Below are 14,847 nucleotides of genomic sequence, written 5' to 3' on the forward strand. Positions count from 1 at the left end.
TGAACTTGCTGTCTGGGATGAGACTGTGTGCCACAGGACAGCCCGAGAGGTGTTTACATACCCCAAATGAAGCCAAGTTCAGGTTACTAAGCGATTCCTAGTCTTGCCTTCTCACAGGTGTGGTAGATCACTTGCCTCATATGTGAAGCCTGGGGTCTGTATCCAGCAGCAAACACACACACAGACACACACACAGACACACTCACACAGGCACACACACATACACACACAAAACACACAGAGACATACACAGACACAGACACACACACACAAAACACACAACACACAAAGACATGAGGGTTTTCAAGGATTTCATTGAGGTCTAACTGGCAAGACAAACCCCAAATCAACACACTTGGGAGCTGCAGGCAAAGAACAGCACTGATTTCCATGGCTTTCCCTAAGGGCAGGCCTCGACCTTAGTAACTTTGTGCGGTAACACACATGTTTCTTACAACAGCCTGGACCTGGCTAGGTCCTGGATAGTCCTGTATTCACTACAGAGGATTTTTACCTGCTCTGACCTGCTCATAAACGTGTAACACCGGGGACTTGGGAAGATGAAGTGGTGAGGGCAGGTGAGATGGCACCAGGCCCGATGCCCTCAGTTCAATCTATGGATCCATGTGGTGAAAAGAAACACTCAACCCCCTTAGGTTGTCCTCTGATCTCTACCTGCATGCCATGGCACGTGTCTCTCCACCACCATGCACAATTTTAAAAAAAAGTTGCGGTAATGAGAAGTCAACTAACTTTCTGACAGTTACCCAGCTGGCAAGTCACCCCCTTTGGGTTCAGGTCAGGAATCCTGAGCAGCAGGAGGCCTCACCCACCCCAGCCTTCACCCTGGTTCAGCCTCACTGTCCCAGGAGGGGTCTGGGCTCCACTTGGAGAGAAAGACTCTGACAGATGTACAGTGGAAGTCCTCAGAAGAAAAGGAAGGAGAAACAACAGACCTAAGGGATTAAGGCTGAGAGGTGTTGGATCGTGGTATGAGCAGCTGCGTGGGGTTGGTGACCTGGCAGCCTGTGGCAGAGATAACTGGTGAATTTACAGAGCTGGGTGGCTGTGGCCTCCTCCAAAAGTTTTATCTGAACTGAATCAGCAGGTGCCTGGGTGGTTCAGTCAGTGCAAAATGAAGGGGCGGGAGGGACTGCAGGTGAGTAGTCATGCCTGAGAGGACAACCTTGAAACAGGAAGCCAAGTCCTATGAGGGGCGTATGTTAGTTTTTCATCCTGAATAGAGCTCCACAATTCACTCCATTTTTGCCCTTTGGTAGATGAACCCCACATCGTAGATGCTCACACTGGGTGCATGTTCGTCAGTTTGATGATGATTCCCAAAGCCACAGATTCTCAAGGAAGTCTGGAGCTACCCCTGACACTGTCACATTTACAGAATCTCTTGGTGTTTGTCAGACTGTTCATGTGCTTTTGTTGCCTGACAAAGTGTTCTGGTATTCACGGGACAACAGTGCGAACAGGAATGCCTGCTACCATCCTGCACCATAACACGAATTGATAAGCTGTCTTAATAATAATAATAATAATAATAATAATAATAATAATAATAAAAAAACCCAGAGCCAGATATTGGGGTGAGAGCTGAAAGATCAGAGAAACAGAACAAGCCACAGCCAACCTCACCTCGCCAACTCCTCAGCTGGTCCTGTTTCCATGAATCCTTAGACTGAAAGCCTCTGAGACCTCACCCCTGAGGGTCTCAGTTGAACTGCTGCTTAGTTCCTGTCTCCTCATGCCTTATATACCATTCTCCACCCAGCTGCGTTACTTCCTGGGATTAAAGGTGTGTGTGCTTTCCAAACAAAGGCATGAGATCTCAAGTGCTGGGATTAAAGGCATGTGCCACCAGGTCAGGTTCTGTTCCCAGTGTGGCCTTGGACTCACAAAGATCCAGACGGATCTCTGCCTCCTAAGTGATAGGATTAAGGGTATGTGCCACCACTGTTTGGCCTCTATGTCTAATCTAGTGGCTGGCTCTGTCCTCTGATCCCCAGATAAGTTTATTAGGGTACACAATATATCACCACATTTAGGGTACACAATATATTACCACACTGCACTTTCCTCATAATGCTGTTGTCTCCAGCTGGATGGACGCTGTCTCACTGGAGGCTGTAGAAACTCCAGTTTTTCTGAGAATGACCTCAAAGAAGGTTCTTTGTCCAGCTCTGCATTACAAATTGGACATAATGAACAGTATGTAGGGATGTGGTGAGAATGGAGTGACATCATGCTCAAATTCCAGGACAGAGCCAGGTACCTACTTAACCCTCAAGAACACCTTGCTTTTTCTCTCTCTACCTCTTGTCTCTGCTCTCCTATTCATCTTTTCCTTTCCTTCTCCCCTCTCATCTTCTTCCTCCATATCCCCTTTATCTTTCTTTCCTCCTTTCTTTCTACTCCCACTCTCCTGATTATGAATACAGTTTCAGATTGTACGTTTTTAGAGAGCATTTGCTCAACGTTGCTCTAGTGTCTATCCTAATTTTTGCAATTCTAGGCATGACACCTATCAGTCAGGTTTCAGCAAAGAGGGATGGCATTTCACATTTAGATAAAGAGAAAGGTCCAGGGGCTGAAGAGATGGCTCAGCAGTTGAGAGCACTGTCTGCTCTTCCAGAGAACCCAAGTTCAATTCCCAGCAACAACATGGAAGCTCACACCTGTCTTTGACTCCAGTTCCAGGGCTTCTGACATCCTCACACAGATGTACATGGAAGCGGAACACCAATGAACATAAAACAAAAATAAACTATAAAAAAGAGAAGAGTCCATAGAAAAGGGACAATTATGAAGATTGTGGAACATACAGGGAAGCCACAAGGGATATAGCAAAATTCTGAACCTAGCTGTAGGTGTCATTAATACTCAAAGGTCTGAGAAGGCAAGGACAGTTTATCAGTTCATTTTTGATGTGATAACTGGAAGTCTCAATAGTTCAGTGGCTTGTGGTAACATTTAATACTTGTACAGGGTCTATGAGAGCTACAGATCGGCAGTTTACCTGTGGTTTTGACATTTCTATACATGTCTTCTCATTTGAAAACTGAGCTGATATTGGTCTCTTCTACAGCATGCTTTTCTCATGCTGGACAGCGTTAAAAAGGATGAAATTAAAGCATACAGAAGGCATTAAAAACTTCTGCTTCGATGAGATGGAAATCACCTACGCTCGCACTCCATGGACCAAAGTAAGTCACACGGCCAAGTACAAAGTTAGTGAAGTGGTCGTTGTACTTTGCAGAGAAATACTTGTGACCAGCTGATGCCGTCTCTCACAGCAGGACTGGGCACTGGAACTGAGGCAGGGAGGATGGTGCTGCCAGTCAGTGCACACTCAGCCACGGAGCTCAAGGAGCCCATCCCTTTGCTCTAGCCACTTCTGATCTCTTTGCCCTTTGTTCAAATCCCACTAGAAGCCAAATGCATGGGAGATTATTCTGTGATCCTTCAACGCCAGTTTCCTGGGACAAGAAACAGGATGGAAAAGGGCAGTGAATTCATTGCACAGGCACATAGAAGATGACTTGGTTGTTGTCTGAGCCATAATAAAGCTATTAAAGCTGCAAAAAAAAAGCACTATAAAGCATTTCTTAAAAAGCAGCGACTCTTCATTCCTAAATGACCAAGGCAAAATTCCAGGCTGACTGTTCATAAAGTTAAAATGGGGGAAAAATTAAGATGGCAATAAATCTTCCATGAGATCACACTATAAATCTAGGGAGAAACCCTTTCGGGTGACATAAGGCGTAACCTTTAACAGCTAATAGTCTTGAAAATGTTTGTGTCTGACCGTGCCGAGTCCCTAAGTGGACTCCATTCCAACATTGTCATTTATCTTGTGATATTTACTTTATTGTGGTAGGTTCCAGTGGTTTCTTTCTTTTTTTTTTTCAGTGAGTCTGTGATAAAATAAACTCACTAGAATAAGATGAATTCTGTCTTATTAACAAGCTTCACTTAGAAGGGAATGAGGCTGAGCTGGCCCAGCATGGGACAGGGGGGTTTGCATTTTTCATTGGGTATACCAGATGGTCTTCTGCTGCATGTAGTCCTGTGGTGTTACAGCCAATATGATAGAAAAGGTCTGAATTCTGAAAGATTCTTGAGCAGAACAGTAGAAGGAAAACAAAGGTCTCTATGATATCCCATACCTTGCTAATATCTTTTTGTTTCTTAAACTCTTCCCTGGTTCTTGAAGGGCATGATATCAAATTCTCTTGGCTGTCCAAGTACCTTAGACTGTGGGATCTGGAGTTACAATCAAGACTGCCTCTGTTGGATAGAAGAACATGCAATATCTTCTCCCTATATTTTTGCTTGCCCAAAGTAGGTACAAAATTCTTCCTTTGCCCACCCTAGACATACAAGAGAAGAAGTTAGTCTGAATGCTGGAGACATCCATGAACCTGTTTCCATTCTTTATCTGCTTCTTCCCACATGAACTGGAAGCTTCCTGAAGGTACTACTCTATGTAGTTATTGTATTAGAGAAGTTTAAGGATAAGAGGGCCATCCTTAGCTATTTGGCTTGAGGTTTTCTGTGCAGGTTTCATCATTTATGTTACAGAGGAGAAAAGCTTGGGAGCTTCATGTTGCATACCAGTCTACTCCAGAAGCCCTACTTCATGGGACTATTAAGTGGTGGATTTATACTTTGAGAGAATCTATCTATCTATCTATCTATCTATCTATCTATCTATCTATCTATCTATCTATCTATCCATCCATCCATCATCTACCTCTGTCTACCATCTATCTATATCTATTTATCCATTATCTATCTATATCTATCTGTATCTATTTATCTATCATTTACCTATGTCTATCTGTATCTACTTATCTATCATCTAGCTATCTATATCTATCATCTATTTGCATCTTTCTATTTATCTACCATTGCTGCCTGGGGGACCAGCCTCCAGACAGCCCAGGGCTCAAAAGGAATCCATGGCATCAGTGCATACTAAGACTTTTTTATAAAAGGGGTCTAGGGAAAAAGACACTCATACAATCTCTTGGTGGTTTTCTTCAGACCTTTTTTTTTCTTTCAATTATTCTTTTGCATTCTCTACTTATTTTCCTGGTGATTTCCTTCTCTCATTCTTGATGTTTCACTTCTCACTCTATCTTTATTCTTGATGTTTTCCTTCAGATGTTTTCTTTATTCTTCTTTTGCATTCTCTATTCCTTTTCTGTGTGATTTTCTTCTCTCATTATTGATGTTTTTCTTCTAACTCTGTCTTTATTCTTGATGCTTCCCTTCTAGTTCCTTCTAACTCTCTCATTTTCTGTTTTTCCTTTTAACTCTCTCATTCTCTATGTTTTTCCTTCTAACACTCTCATTCCTGATATTTCCTTTCTAACTTATTCTAACTCTCTCATTCTTGTTGTTTTCCTTCTCACTCATTTTAACTCTGTCATTCTCAATGTTTTCCTTCTAACTCTCATTCTTGATGTTTTCTTTCTAGTCCATTGTAATTCTCTCTAATTCTATCTCCATTCTTTTCCTTACAGCCTGTATACCCCAGCAAAATCTTTCAGGCAATACAAAAATTGCAATGGGGTTACACTCTGCCACTCAAGCGAACAACTACAATGAATAGAAAACAAACAGCAAAAAATAGCATGCTTTCTATATTCCTTACATGATTAAACATTTTATGTATTACAGGTGAAGAACAAATTATCCTAAGAACCCACATACATTCATACACAAACAACTTGTTACAGATTAACTGTGTGGACAAGCAAGGTATTCTTCTCAGTCCAGTCTTTTACTGGCAGGCTGCATTTTGCAGTTACAAAAAAGGGCTAATTATTTTATTACTTTTCTTGAAAAGTAATCTTATAAGGAATCTCAAACCTAAACTTTTATGTATGAAAAAGAATCAGTCAGCTTTACTTTAAGTCTTTGGGGTGTATACCCACTCATCAATAGTTTATTATATCAGGAGGTTGAGGGCAAAAATGGGCACAAGGAATTAATTATCACCTTTGATCATCAACCACATCTAGCAACGAAAGTACTTCAGTTATCAACAATTGGGCTGCTTTGTATTTTGGACTCTAACCTAATGAATGTATAACTCAGCTATGTGTCCTTGTGAACTTTAGATTGTTTTCTGGGGTTATTCATCTTAAAACTATTATCAAAGCATCTGATCTAACCTGAAGTTATTTTAAGGCTTTCTTTTAGCTAATGATGCACACTCAAACCTATGACTGCATCTTTCAGCATTAAGAGAATTAGAGCCAGCCTGGCTCCTGGGGACTCAATTGTTTTCCTTAATCATTAACCTGAACTTCAATCTATGCAGCTCCTTAGGTAAAACTCATAGGCCCTAGGCTGTATAACATTTCCTTGTATTTATTTTTATTCATCAAAACTCTGTATAAGATAGCATTATTATTATCAATTAGTATATCTTAGGGTGGAATCATTTTCATAACAATCCACAGGTTAAAATGCCCAGTAGAACAGGATGTTTCCATGAGATAGACGCACTACATTACAGGCAGTGGGGATCTCCCACACCCAATCATACCATGCCAGATACCAGAGAAAGATAGCAGCAGCAAATATGTAAAGGCACAGCAGAAGCAAAAAGACATTCTGGGGTCTGTGGTCTTAGGGCCTTGCCTGTCTGAGATTAACCCATCAGTGAGTTTCTGCCTGGTGGGCTGACACTTTGAACTTCAGTTGCTACCTGCTGCTCCTCTAACATGACCACCAGTAATCTATCATCTGTTTGTCTGTTTGTCTGTTTATCTATCCATTTATCTACCTATCATCCACCTTCTACACTATATTTAACACTTGTTCATTTGATACTTTCTTAGACAAGAACCCTAGAGAAGCTGAGTGGTGGTGGCACACACTTTTAATCCCAGCTCTTGGGAGGCAGAGGCAGGTGTATCTCTTTGAGTTCAAGGCCAGCCTGGTCTACAGAGTAAGTTTCAGGACAGTCAGAGCTGTTACACAGGGAAACCCTGTCTTGAAAAACAAAACAAAACAAAACAAACAAGAACCCCAGAGGAGAGGGGAAGACGACTGGGCACCAAGCTTTATTCTAACCCCAAGGCGTCTCCTTAGGCTTGGCATCATTTCCTCTGCCCACAGATGTCCTTCCTGCACAGATATCATGGTGAACATACTAGCTTCATTCTTGCCATCCATTCAACTCTGGGGTGAAATTTAATACCCTCGAGTACCTGTTTTTCATTATCAAACAGGATTTAGTTCCAGCTAACATTCACTGTTTTTACTACTTTTAATCAAGAAGGGACTTGGGCACTCATATCCTTGTATGCTGGGGGAATGGGCTGGGCCTTCCAGAACAACCCCAGAGCAACACCACAGAATCACCCCGCTGGGAAGCTGCCATTTCTGCTGCTGTCATGGGGCCACGGAAGGGTCACAGGGCCTGGTAGTCCAGGGAGGAGGAATGGGCCATAGTATCTATTGCCTCAGAACTGTGCTACAGCTTCCAAATCCACACCTGCAGACCTAAACCTTCTACTGTACCTAGTGCTTCCAGGAAGAGAGCACTGGACACGAGGACTGCACTCTTCTTACAGTGAGGTGAAAGTCCCGCGAAGAGCAGCAGCATCAGAACACCATGCCATGAAGTTTATACCTTCATTATGCTTTCCAAATCTTATGTCTTTGCTTGGCCAACCTCAATCATATTTAAATTTTGACTCCAAGAGGCTTGGGAAACTACCATTGTGATTTTTTCTGATTTTGCCATTTGGGAAGATATGCTAAGAAGGATGGCATGCTAGGAGAGTGGTGGTTTTTACTAGCAACCCACACTTAATGATATATTTAAACTTACACTCAGGCTGTAGGTATATGTGAGTATACATATATGTGTGGGCTCATAATGATTTGCAAGCCAATACTAATCTGTTGTGTATAATAAACAGTATTTTTGCCGGGCAGTGGTGGCACTGGCCTTTAATCCCAGCACTCTGGTGGCAGAGGCAGGCTGATCTCTGTGAGTTCTAGGCCAGCCTGGGCTAAAGAGTGAGTTCCAGGAAAGGCTCCAAAGCTATACAGAGAAACCCTGTCTCAAAAAACCAAAAAAAAAAAAAAAAAAAAAAAAACCCAAAAAAAAAACCAAAAAAAAAAAAACCCCAAACCAAACCAAACCAAACAACCAGTATTTTTCTTTTGAGACAAGGTCTCACTATATAGCTCTGGCTGACCCGGAACTCACCATGTAGACCAGGATGGTTTCAAACTCAGAGATTTACCTGATCATGAGTGCTGGGATTAAAGGTGAATATCTCCATAACCAGCTAAAACACTATTTTTATACCCCATTTCATTCACCGAATTTCATTCAATTCTTTCCCATTTTATTAATCTATAAAGCTAGATGTGATCATGGATTTTTAGATCTCCGATATGATTGCAACATCAAATTGACAAACCCTCCACCAGAGAAAAGGTGACTGCTGGGCCCTGGTGAACCGTATCCACTCTACACAGTCTTCTCTGGAAAGGTCTGTGTACATTGCAGGGTTCTACAAGATGCTGCTGTTCGGAATCCTTTCTCCCACTCTCACACATTGTTTTGATTCATTATTATATGTGGATTGTTTACTTGAAATGCCACTGTTCTCAAGAAGCATCCATGATTTTCACACATGTCTCTTTCCATTGACTATTTTAATTCAGTGTCCTGGGCTTGGGGATGTCAGGAGTGTTGATCACACTTGAGAAGAGCCCAGCTGCCCCTTCTCACAAAGGGCCCCTCTTCCTTACTTCTAGGTTGGTAGTTGGGCTGGGCTGTTAATTGGAACTCTTGACACCTGTAGCTGGAAGATGTTTGAATTGTGAATCTTTTCTTTTCTTTTTTTTGGTATGAATTGCAAATTTTATTGAGAATTTCATACAGGTATATAATATTTTGACCAGAGCCACCTCATTTCTTTCCCTTCAATTCCTTCTTATCTCTCCCAACTTTCTTCTCTCAACTTTGTGTGCTCTCTTTCTCCCTCCCTCCCTTTGCCTGCCCCCCCCCCCACCAAATCTATAGAGTCCACTTAGTGCTGCCTGTGGGGCATTGGTGTGGGACTATCCGCCCGTGAGGACATAGGTGTGGGACTATCTGCCTTTGAGGACATAGGTGTGGGACTATCTGCCCGTGAGGACATAGGTGTGGGACTATCTGCCTTTGAGGACATAGGTGTGGGACTATCTGCCCGTGAGGACATAGGTGTGGGACTATCTGCCTTTGAGGACATAGGTGTGGGACTATCTACTGATGACTTGGTAAGCTCTCAGGGGTTGTATCTCTGAAGAGAACTTCTTCTTCCTCTGTGAGTGGCCATCATTGCCAATGGATTCTCAGCTATGGATGGGACTTGATGACCACCTCCTTTACCTATGCTGGGATTTTGGATGGCTTGATCTTGTGCATGCAGTCACAGCCACTGTGATTTCATGCATGCGATAGCCCTGTCATGTCTAGCAAATAATGTTTCACTGTAGACCTCCACTATTTATGGCTCTTGGACTCTTTCTGCCTCCCTCTTCCTCAATTATCTCTGAGCCTTGAGGGGAAGGGGTGCAATATAGATGTCCCGTTGCAAGTCTGTTCATCACGGTGGGGGGGCTTTCTCGCTCTACCAGGACGCACTAAGGTTGCATATATTCTAATTCACTTCCTATGGTGTGTCTGACAACAGCAGAGATCAGGAATAATGACAGGCTTTACTGAACACTTATCACAAACAGGACACAGTGGTAGGTGTTTTGCAGAGTCTCTTGTTAATTGTCACCGTCGCCCATGCTGCGGGAATTACTATCTGCATTTTGTAGGCAAGGAACAGGAGGACCAGAGACTCTAAATGATTCAGCGTTGTGTATATCCTGGTGTCAGGGCATAGGAGTCATAGGGAAGGTACCCAGAGAGGCAGGGTATGCTTCTAGTATCCTTTACATCCTGCTTCCCAGAGAAAACATTTAAAACTGCCTGGATCATAGCATCGTATAAAATGAGACTTGAATTAACTTGAATATTGCACAACATACATGTTTTTAGAGAGAAAAAACATTGCTAGTTCTTTCTTTATAGCAATAAAACTATTATCCTACAGATGGCGGGTGAGATATCTCTTCCATTTCTGCCCCACTGCCTTCTCCATGAGCACCCTCTTTTTTTACTCCTGCAGGTATGTTTTTTTCCCCTAAGCATCTGTGCTAGAGACTGCCAGTTACCCCTAACTATTGAGCCCTTTTCTTCTCATGGCAATAGGAACCTTGATTTTTTTTCCCCCGTTAAGCACATTGCTATCAGTTCAGACTCCATTCTCCAGCCTTTTTCAAGAGAGATAATCCTGAGACTGTATTCTGGGTAATGAAACAGAGGGAAATAGAAGTATTGGCGAAAAATAGAGGCAGCACGCTCTGGGGGAGGGCGTGGCCTCTTCGGTTCACTTTAGGGTCTGGAACAGGGATGGTGGCAGGAGCCCAGGCAGTCATCTTAGGCCCGAGAGTGGAGTGGCAAAAGGCAAATGGAACCTGGGTCATGTGTGACTTCATGATAGTCTCCACATAGTCTACAGACATATTTATTTATTAGGAGAAAATATTATCTGAAGTTTTAATGTTAGTTTGGATGTTCTGTCTCATGCTATCCTGCTATACTCAAATAACATGACCCTTCGCCGGTTCAGCAGGGATTTCGACCTGACTTGACAGGTATCAGACTCTGAGGTCTTTGTGAAGTGCATGTACTGAGTGCCTTAGGGATTATAGATGAACACACAGACGTCACTGGGTGCCTTGGGGAAGGTTATTATGCAAGATCAGTCCCTTTCCAGTTTGTCAACTTCTCCCTAAAATTTGCTTTTCTTCAGTTGTGAATTAATTATCTGCTTGGACATCTCTGACTTCTCTTACCAATTCTACAGCTTGGATTGTGTAGCTCATGCTGTAGGATAAATCAACATCATAGGAAACCCTTTGTCCATGCCTGGGACACCTCAGGTGAGGAGTCACATTTTTAGACATTCTTTTTGGTTGAGAGAAAGTGGCCAAGCTCTCAGTAGGTAGCTTATCCATATCCTGTGTCTACTAGAGAAATGAGAGAGAGGAAGACACTTCTGAGTTGCTATATTATAGTCTTAAGGATAGGGGCAAACCTTGCAAACCAGAATGAAAATATTCTACGGTCTCCAGGAAGACTTGGGGAAAGTACCGCCTCTTAAGCTTTTTTTGCATCTCTGCATCAGATTCCTTCACAACCAAAGAAAAGTAAATTTTAGGAAGAAGTTGACAAACTGGAAAGGGACTGATCTTGCCTAGGAACCTGGGTTCCTATTTACCAGAGTGATGTTATTTCTTGACCAAGGCACCCAGTGATGTCTGTGTGTTCATCTATAATCCCTAAAAAGCAGAAAACAGAAGAGAACAGAATATACAAGGACATCCTTAGGGGAAATGCCTGCATCAGGGAAGACCAAGAAAGAACGGCAATGTCTAGAAGCTGCTGACAGACGATGACACAGGTCTGATCTCCATTGCAGGAGAGAGGGAAGAAGGGTTGGATGGAGTGACGGATGCGAGGACATAAAGATGCGTAGAACCTGGTGTTAATTCCAGTGTAGCTCACAGTGAAGTGAGTTTTTGGATTCCTGAGCAGAAAACCAAATCCTTTGAAACAAGGCAATCAAGGTGTATGGAGTGAAAAAAAGAGCATGCCCTTTCAGAGGCCCTAGGATGAGCATCTAACTCATCTATCTGTAGGGCTCAGGAAATGCTTTCTGGGGGAAGCAGTAGTAGAGTTCTAAAGGGGAAAACAGAAGTTCGCCAGTTAAGGATTCAAGAGCTCGAAGGAAAACAGCCCTGCATATGAGGTTAAATTGTAGACAGTTTGTGGCACCCCCGAGACCTCTTCAGAGAGTCATAGGGTCTCATTCTCTCGTGGGTTTAAGGTTTAAAATGGAGTTTTCTGAATGTTATATGAAGTGTGATACCACAGATTAAATGCAGAGCCTGATGAAAATCTAGCTGTCTGCTGTCTAGCCAGACATTTCAGAGACTGGCAAAGAGGTAAAACAATGCTACTCTTTTATACCATTCATTTATTTTAGTTTGGAAACTATAGCTACCTTTCACGATCTATAGGCTATTGATTTAACATGTGTTAGGTTTATTATTGCTAGTTTAAAATTAAAAAAAATTAAATTTCTAGTATGGTAAAAAATGATAGTTATAATTCAAATAAACAATAGCTTCTTGGATTTCTCAGTACTTTTTTTGAGACTATAAAGCATTGCCATTATATACTAAAAGGGAGACTTTGATGTGTGATTAAGGACCATGAGGTTGAAGGATGATCCTTGATTATATGGATGGGCCTATGGTAATCCCAAAGGTTTTTATAAGTGGGAGACCTGGTCAAAGTCTAAGAGACAGTCTGAGAGATACAGTCTGAGTGAGGTGCTTTGGGGATGCAGGATGGTCTAGGTAAGGGATGCACAGGTGGCATTGAAAAACTGAAAAAAAAGCCAAGAAGCCAAATGCTCCCTGTAGCTTCACCAAAGAACATAGGTAGTCCTGTGGATACCTTGGGTTTAGCCCATAAAACCTGTGTCCAGACTTTTGGTCTCCAGAACTCCAAAATAATGAATTTGTGTTTTTTTTTAAGTCTACAAGCTTGTAGTAATTTGTTATAGTGGAAACTAAACTCAGACTGGTGCTGAATTTCTCTCAAGGATGTGTATGTACCAACTCTTTCATGAAATCTGCTGGATGAGGGTTTTTATATTGCATGGATTTATCAAATATGATAAAGAAAAAAAAAGACAGCCCATTCAGAGCCGTGTGTGTGCCCCAAATGTTACTCTACTGTTCTCAGAGTTGCTTAAATCTCTCTTTTAAATTTACTTCATTTTATAAGAGGGATGATCACTAGGATCATTAGTAGACTAACTTATGCATTTATTTAACAATTGTTTGTTGAACACCTAATGTACCACCAGTCCAGTCTTGTTCTAGTTCCTGAGGATAGTGTCATGTCATATTGTGATGAAGCTCTGTGAAGGAACCAAGTCTAATGGTGAAGGATGATTCAGGATGGTATTGTCACCAAGGTGGCCAAGGAGCACCTTTCTGAGCAGCTAACATTTATATCAAGACCTTTGAGGCTGACAAGGAATTGGGTAGCTGAAAGCCAGAGAGAGTTGGCATCAGTATTCTTGGTAGAGGGAACATCAATTAAAAACAAAGTATAATGATAGAGCTGGAAAGGAGGCTAACATGCCTAGAGTGAGATGTCGGAGCTTAGATGATACAAAGACAGAACAAGAAGTATGGATTCTGAGTGTTGTGAGAAGCCTTTGGGATTTTCGTGTGTGTGTGTGTGTGTGTGTGTGTGTGTGTGTGTGTGAGAGAGAGAGAGAGAGAGAGAGAGAGAGAGAGAGAGAGAGAGAGAGAGAGAGAGAATTTGAGTTTTGTTTAAAAATATCAGCCTGGATGCTTGGTGGAAAATGGATCACAGGAAGGCAGGAATGAGAGCAGGGAGACCCATTCGACTTGTTTATTATAGTCTAGGGAGATATAACGATGGTCAGGATTAGGAGAGTAACCAGAGAGATGGACATAAATCACACAGCTCATGATGTTCTTTGGAGAACGTGCTGATGGGTCTAGGAGACAAATTGGATGTGTGCATGAGAAGACCAGGGGGCAGTGAGAGAAAGATTGGATGTGTGCATTGGGGTTCCTTTTACTGGGATTGAAGAGGGACAGATTTTTGGAAGCAGAACAGGAAATGCTGATCTTCCACTTGGAAACGTTGAGTTTAAAACTGTCTCCATGTCTCCAAGAGATGTAAGCAGAGATGCTGCCGTTGAATAAATGACTCTCCAACTCAGAGGAAGCCAGGGCTACAGAATACATTCAGGAGTTATGAAGACACTGAGGCCATTAGAGTCAGGCTAAGAGGGTGGCACCCTTCTACCCGTAGGAGATCACCCATCAGTGATGGTGTGATCCAAGAGGTGAGGCTGGAACAGGGTTGGGTGAGCCTACACTTAACAGTTCATAAGTCGCCATGTTGAAAACGGGCTAGGCAATGTACTGGTGTTTGGCAAAGATTGCCTTCTTCACCATTTACTCTCATTTTGTCCCCTACTATTGTTGATCGTGTCTCTGCTTTGCTCCTCAGACTTGACCACAATTGGGAAATCTGTCCTGCACGTCTCCAGTGTTCCTACCTGTGGACTCAGTCACACCAAGAGAGTGTCTCCTGTCACTGAGTTTTGATACTTGACAGCTGCTGCCCAGGACTCACTGTGAGGAGAAGCAAGGAAGCCAGCTATGGGAAAGAGTGAGGTATTTGGCTAGGAGGAAGCCTTCTTGTCTTACCTGATGGGATAAATGACACTGACCTTGCCTCCATGCAGATGGATAGCCAGAAACCTTGATGCTTTGGGGCTTGCTGCTGTCTCCTGAGTGGTTAGCTCAGGCACTAAGCCAATGATTCTCAGCCTTCCTAATGCTGCAACCTTTTAATACAGTTCCTCATGTTGTGGTGACCTCCAGTCATAAAATTATTTCATGGCTACTTCCTAACTGTGATTTTGCTACTGTTACAAATCATAATGTAAACATCTGATTTGCAGGATATCTGATATGTGACCCACAAAGGGGTCATAACCCACAGGTTGAGAACTGCTTAGTGACTAAGCTTATAAAGAAAGAAAGGATCACCCTTTGGTGGCTTGTTGTGACAGATCAAATAGGAAGGACATTTGTCTTTCCTTATCTTACTTCAAGTTTCTACCTGTCAATCAAGATGGC

This window comes from Peromyscus eremicus, chromosome 20 (assembly GCF_949786415.1).
Source record: "Peromyscus eremicus chromosome 20, PerEre_H2_v1, whole genome shotgun sequence".
NCBI classification, from domain to species: Eukaryota; Metazoa; Chordata; class Mammalia; order Rodentia; family Cricetidae; genus Peromyscus; species Peromyscus eremicus.